The sequence below is a fragment of the Alosa sapidissima genome, chromosome 15 (genome assembly GCF_018492685.1).
Source record: "Alosa sapidissima isolate fAloSap1 chromosome 15, fAloSap1.pri, whole genome shotgun sequence".
Lineage (NCBI taxonomy): Eukaryota > Metazoa > Chordata > Actinopteri > Clupeiformes > Clupeidae > Alosa > Alosa sapidissima.
In genome coordinates this window covers 24,653,937-24,660,452 of record NC_055971.1, presented here as the reverse complement: position 1 = coordinate 24,660,452, position 6,516 = coordinate 24,653,937, and the positions used below count along the sequence as shown (strand labels likewise).

At 41.4% G+C, this 6,516-nt stretch overlaps 1 non-coding gene across 1 annotated transcript; it reads right to left on the bottom strand.

Moving 5' to 3' along the window:
* Nucleotides 1-2,775: 2,775 nt before the first annotated feature.
* trnaf-gaa lies at nt 2,776-2,848 on the bottom strand. The gene has a single exon. It is a non-coding gene; the product is annotated as a tRNA-Phe (tRNA).
* Between the last annotated feature and the right edge of the window lie 3,668 nt (nt 2,849-6,516).

Sequence of the window (6,516 nt, the reverse complement as noted above, 5' to 3'; positions counted from 1 at the left end):
TGTGAAAACAGACCACCACTTTGAGAGGCTAAAAAAGTTTACTGCCAGGAACCCTGCTGCGCAAATGTTTACAAAATTCTAAATAGCAGTAGCGTATAGAACTCCAAATCCATCCATAAATCAATTGCAATGCTTTAAAAAATGATGAGAGACTGAATAACCCCCTGAGACCCGGGGTATACATTTGAACACATTTTTTATTTCTCTCAGTTATTTTGGTTTATTAGGGCTTCATAAGTATACAAAATAAATTTCACCTCATCAAGTAGTTTTTGAGAAAAGTGATGTCTTCATTTGAGGACATTGGGTCTATTTTACCATAAAACAAATCGCCATTGTGTAACAAAGTGTAACTCTGTTTATTTCATCAGAATAAAACAGAATTCAGAGTAAAAAAAGTACAAAGTACACACACACACACACACACACACACACACACACACACACACACACACACACACATACATGGACAGAAACACATATATAATGATAAATAATAATACGTTTATAATACGTTTATAATAATAGCGCCTTTCTCAAACCAAGGTCGCTATACATAGCAGGAAGGCAAGGAAACACAATAACAAACAAACAAAACAATAGAACAAAGACAAGTTATCTGTATTGAGCTATGTGTTGGGTGTGGAGGAGAAGTGATCATTAAACAGAAAGGTCTTGAGATGTGCTTTGAAGAAAGGAAGAGAAGGACAGGCACAAAGAGGTTGGGGGAGGGAGTACCAGAGTTTGGGGGCCAAGGCACTGAAAGACCTGCCACCCAGGGTGGAGAGTCTGGAGCGGGGGATAGCCAGGAGGTTTTGGTCAGAGGATCTGAGTGAGCGGGAAGGAGTGTAAGGGGTCAGGAGGTCGCAGATGTAGGGGGAGCAAGGTTGTGGAGGGCTTTGGAGGTGAGTAGTAGTACTTTGTATTTGATCCAGGACGGAACTGGAAGCCAATGGAGTTGATGGAGAATGGGGGTGATGTGTGCTGATCGTCTGGTATGGGTGAGGAGCCTGGCTGCAGAGTTTTGAATATATTGTAGTCTTTGAAGGGTTTTAGTGGGGAGACCAAGGAAAAGTGGGTTGCAGTAATCTAGACGGGACATAATGAAAGAGTGAACCAAAGTCTGTGCATCACTAGCAGAGAGGAAGGGTCGGAGGCAGGCAATGTTACAGAGGTGAAAAAAAGCAGTCTTAGTGAGTGATTTGATATGAGGATCAAAGCTAAGGGTGGAGTCAAGCTGAATGCCAGGGGTAGAGTGGACAGGTGATGTTGCCATCAATGTTGAGAGTACACACACACACAGTAATACATTTTGTTTGGGAAAAGCAAAGTAATTTGATAGCCTGTCATTTCTTTCTTTGGGAATATTTCTGATTTTGGCAAAATCCGCTTTTTCAAAACTGTGTGTACATCTGGGGGTCATTGTATTTTGCTTTGTTTTTTTTTCTTATTGGCTGTAAAATACTGTATTCATAACAGCAAATTATTTGGGAAAAATCACTATTTTTGGTTTCAATATTACTTACATGTTTACTAGCGTAATATCCTACAAAAAGTTGACTTTACGAAAAACTTTTCATTTTTGTTTGTCCCCAAGTTACCATAAGCTCAATATTGTTTATAACACATATAAGTGTTTATTATGTGAGGTGAATGTTTGCGATGTGTTTATGACATTTTGTAATGGCCATTTTTTAAATGGAGATTTGAGGCATTTTGCATTTTGTGTGAGCAATTGTGGGTTTTGTGTGTAGTGTGTAGTGTGTTGAGTTGAGCACTGACACATGTTGACATGATGCACATAAATGCACAAAAATACCTAGAATGTAGTCACAGGTACAAAATATTTTTAAGAGACCACTGCACATTTTTTTTATTTCATCCTACAGTTACTGAGTGACATTTTAATGAGGTCATTTGACGGTCATTTACTAATTTGATTTTGATTTGAGTTGGCAGGGGGGGAGGGGGGGTGAGGCTGGTTCCATACTTGTGAGCTTTTTAGGTTTGCGTCTCTAACCTGATGCAGGAGGCCAAATGCATTGAGACACGTGGACATGATGTAGATGCACACATGAACAGGCACCCAGAACGCAGTCACAGATACATGATCACAGAAGCGAGACACACGGTGCTGTTTGTTCATGGCTGAGACTGGATACCTTACTCTCAGAACTAGTTCCTCATCGATTACCCTCCCCCCTGACACATACACTTACACTGAGTGTAACCCCTCCATCTATGCACTTGTCACGTGTATCCTTTTGCACATATGTTTCTGTATGTGTGAGTTATGTGTGACCTTTAACAGCCTACAAGTAACATGGCTGAAAAGATATTAGTAGTTATTATCATGAACTATCTGTCAAAATAAGCCCCGCCCCCTGAAACGTCATAAATCACATCATAACCACGTCTCCTTTTTATGCAAATTAGCCACGTGGTTGTCGCCACGTGTTGTTTGTTATTGTTATTGTTTTGTGAGTCATGTGACAGTCATGTGACTGGTGTCAAACCCCTGGGCGGCCATATTGGATGTAAAGTCATGTGACAGTCATGTGTCTGGTGTCAAACAATGCCACGCCCCCTTGGCATCCATATTGGATGTAGTGTCATGTGACAGTCATGTGCCTGATGTCAAACCCCTGGGCGGCCATATTGGCCCCCAAACCCCCATGTGTGTTTTGTGGATAATGGGGGATCAGATAAACTTTGTAAGAGTTGTATATGTTTAGTGGTAAATGGGGCTAAATACAAAAAAAAAGAAAATGGAGTTGCCGGAACCCGGATTCGAACCAGGGATCTTTAGATTTTCAATCTAACGCTCTCCCAACTGAGCTATTTCGGCTGCAGGGCTTCAATGGTATGCAATGCATCCTACTTTGTAGGGGTGGTGTTTTGTCCGGGCATGTCTCTGAGTGTGTTGTTTGAGACCCCTTTCATGTCGGGGGTCTGCCTACTACCTACGTACACTAGTGCTGATAACATTGTAAAAGACCTGTTTATGAGTAGTGACGTCTGTATGCAGACACCTGGTTATCTATAAACCCTTTGTAGTGGGTGTGTTTTGCCCCGGCGTGTCTCTAGGATTGAGATTATAAAAGCTGTGGGTGATGTATAGCTATCATTGTTAGCAGTGATTTTGAACAGAACTTACCATGGCTGACATGATTGAATCGGCAAAATCAAAGAGACGGATTACACTCACCCCTGTTAGCGCTAAGCTATCGAATCCTGAAATTACTTATGCACCGCAAAGGAGGAGACCTGAAACTTTTGTTAATTTTCTGAGTAAACCTAATGATGGCGTGGAATACCAATGGTTGTTGAACGATGGGCGCATCGGAGGCTATGTTTTTGACAAGGAAGATCGCAGTGTGAAGCTATACGCATTGACATCTCCGGATTTGGCGTTTTCAGACGACATGGCACACATTTCATTTTGTGATGCAGATTGGGTGATGTTTAGGGACTCTTGGAAGGATATTGTACAGCCTGCTATGGACAGTCGCTACACAGCATCATGGAATAGTCCAGCCTATGTCAAGTCTTACCACATGTATGCTAACTGTCCACAGGATTTCATTCGCCTGTCTAGCAGTGCATACAGAAGACCTACATATTATAATGAAAAAGATTTGAATGAATTCGCATATACACCTAAAGTGGAGTATCTTTGGAAAGACCGGCATGTTCTAAGTGATGTTTTCAAAAAGGTTGATAGATTGTTCAAATGGAGTGCTGGTTTGGAAAGATACCAGGGCGTCAAGGCATGTCTCTTCCAGACGTGCCAAGATGATCTGGAACTGGCCAACCATTGTGAAGAAGCCGCTCCGGAATCAGCGCCCCCTCGTTCATGAAGCTTAAAAAGAGGTTTTCATACGAAGGGTTCCTTTACTCTCAGAGCTGTTGTGAAGATCATACAATGTCTCTATATGTGGATGAAGTTGAAATGACTGAAGCGCATGTTTGGCCTGATGGTGTGGATCAAAGTTCAAGAAGTATGTTTTATCAAGAGGAATCAGTAATTGAACAAGAAATGATACATTATGACATGGATTACTTGTGTGAGAGATTTGCGATGCTAACTTTGACGGATGATAAAGAGGATGTTAGAGAATGCCATCTTGTGGATGATGACGCCCCTGCGGGTGTACCTCCTACCGGTAACAAAAACGACTCTGAAGATAAAGGAGAGGTCACACATGATTGGGTAGCGGAGAAGTCGCCGCCCTCCAGACTACACCCCTTGAATGGTTAGTGGTTGTATACGATCACACCAGCCGGATCATCGAGACGTTCAGAACTGTCGTGATGCCTTCAACAGATGTTAAGATGACTGATGCGTGTGTATACTTTCAAAATACCTGCGGTGGGGTGGGCATGATAGATTGTTCAGAAGACTTAGAGATTGGTGTGTCATTAAACCCTGTATCATCAGCAGATGGAACCGGGACTTCTAAAGCTACTGGTGAAGACCTTGTTGGTTGTTTGGCAGAGCTACCTCTTGGACTTATCAAGGCCTGTGTGTGTATTACACTGCAACACATCATCACGCAGAAGTTACAGGGGGACTGTTTTGGATGTCAAGTAAACCACCCCAGCCAGATTCAACATTCTTGCCTCTTTGAACCAGATGCGTACTACTTCCAAACAAATGTTGAGGATATAAAACATCGGCTATACAAAAGACCTCTACTGCAAAGCGTGAATCATCTATTGGGACATTACGGCTATCAGACCCATCCCCAAAAAATTTGGGGGTCTGTAGAAGCTATCGTCTACGAATTAACAGGGGAACCATACATCTGTGGGTATTTACACACTTTCAAGGAAAATCACATACAGGATTGTGATACAAACATTATTCTTGAAACTCTGACATATTGGGACAATTAACGGTAATGGGGAATTGGTGCTGTGGTTCAGGCCCACCAAAAGAGCGTGTGAAATATGAGCTAACAGCCTTACTGTGTAATGTCATAGCAGACGAATCTACATGTTATGCAACTGATATTGCTGTACCTTACCATCATTTTAAAGCCTTAAAAAATCAAATGACGCTTGCTAGATCATTGTCTGAAGAATGGTCCGATCTACTGAATATGGGATCCTCCGTTAACAAGGCGTATCATGTAACAGTGCATGAAATTTTAGAGAACATGTGTATGATTCGGCAAGGGTTTTTCAAGATAGGGCATATCATAGATCTTTGTACATATGTAACTGATGTATGTGTCATCAAACAAAGTAAGAATGAGTCTGTGGATGTCTATGAGGTTGTGAATAGCCTAGTGGAATTTCTGGTTGCTAAGGACTTTGATGTGTGTGTTAAATTTTTAAACTACCTTGATTCTCTACCCATGATGGATATGTAAGCCTGCTTGTCAAATAAAAGATTGTGAATGCACATCATGGTCTGTCATTAGTTGTATGGAGGGAGTCATGGAGGAGGTTCTAAATACAATCTACTACACACCTTCAAGTGAGGCTTCATATGGGGGTATAACTAGATTAAAAGAAGCTGCCTTTAAAAAAACAGGGGTACATCTGTCCGATAAGGATGTTGCTGAATGGTTATCAGGGGAGGATGCGTACACGCTTCATAAACCTATGCGTGTCAACTACAAAAGGAATAGGGTGATTGTGTATGGTATCAACAGGCAATTTCAAGCGGATCTGGTTGACATGTCCATATACTCCAGGGAGAATGACCATGCTAAATATATGCTGACGTGTATAGATGTCTTTAGCAAATATGCATGGGTGCGTATTTTAAAAAACAAATCAGGGATGGCGGTTGCCTCTGCTTTTGAATCAATCATAGAAGAGGGTCGTATACCCCAGAAGTTGCAAACTGACCGTGGGAAAGAATTTTTTAACCAGCATTTCCAGAGGATCGTGAATAAAAACAACATTCATCATTTCGCCACTGGGAGTGAATTAAAAGCTAGTGTCGTGGAGCGATTCAACAGAACTATTAAATCAAGAATGTGGCGTTATCTAACAGCCGCCAACTCTAAACGCTACTGTGACGTCTTACCTGATATGGTATCATCTTATAATAACAGTTACCATCGTAGTATCAAAATGAGACCTGTGGATGTGACAAAAGAAAATGAAAATGTGGTCTTTAAAAACCTGTATGGTGTAAAGACGGGAGCTGCCAAAAAATCTGTGTTCAAATACAAAATAGGAGAGCTTGTTAGAGTATCTAAGGTCAGAGGTGCATTCACAAAGGGGTATGAGGAAAACTACACACGTGAGTTTTTCACCATAGCAGAGTGTGTATATCGAAACCCTCCTGTTTACAGGTTGAAAGACTATGATGGAGACATGTTAGAAGGTACCTTTTATGAAGAGGAGTTGCAGAAAATCCTCATAAACAGGGATAAGGCCTTCAAAGTGGAAAAGATTTTGGAAAGCAAAAGAGTAGGTAGGACGCGTATGGTATTGGTAAAATGGTTAGGTTGGCCATCAAAATTTAACTCGTGGGTCCCCGCAAAAGATGTGGTT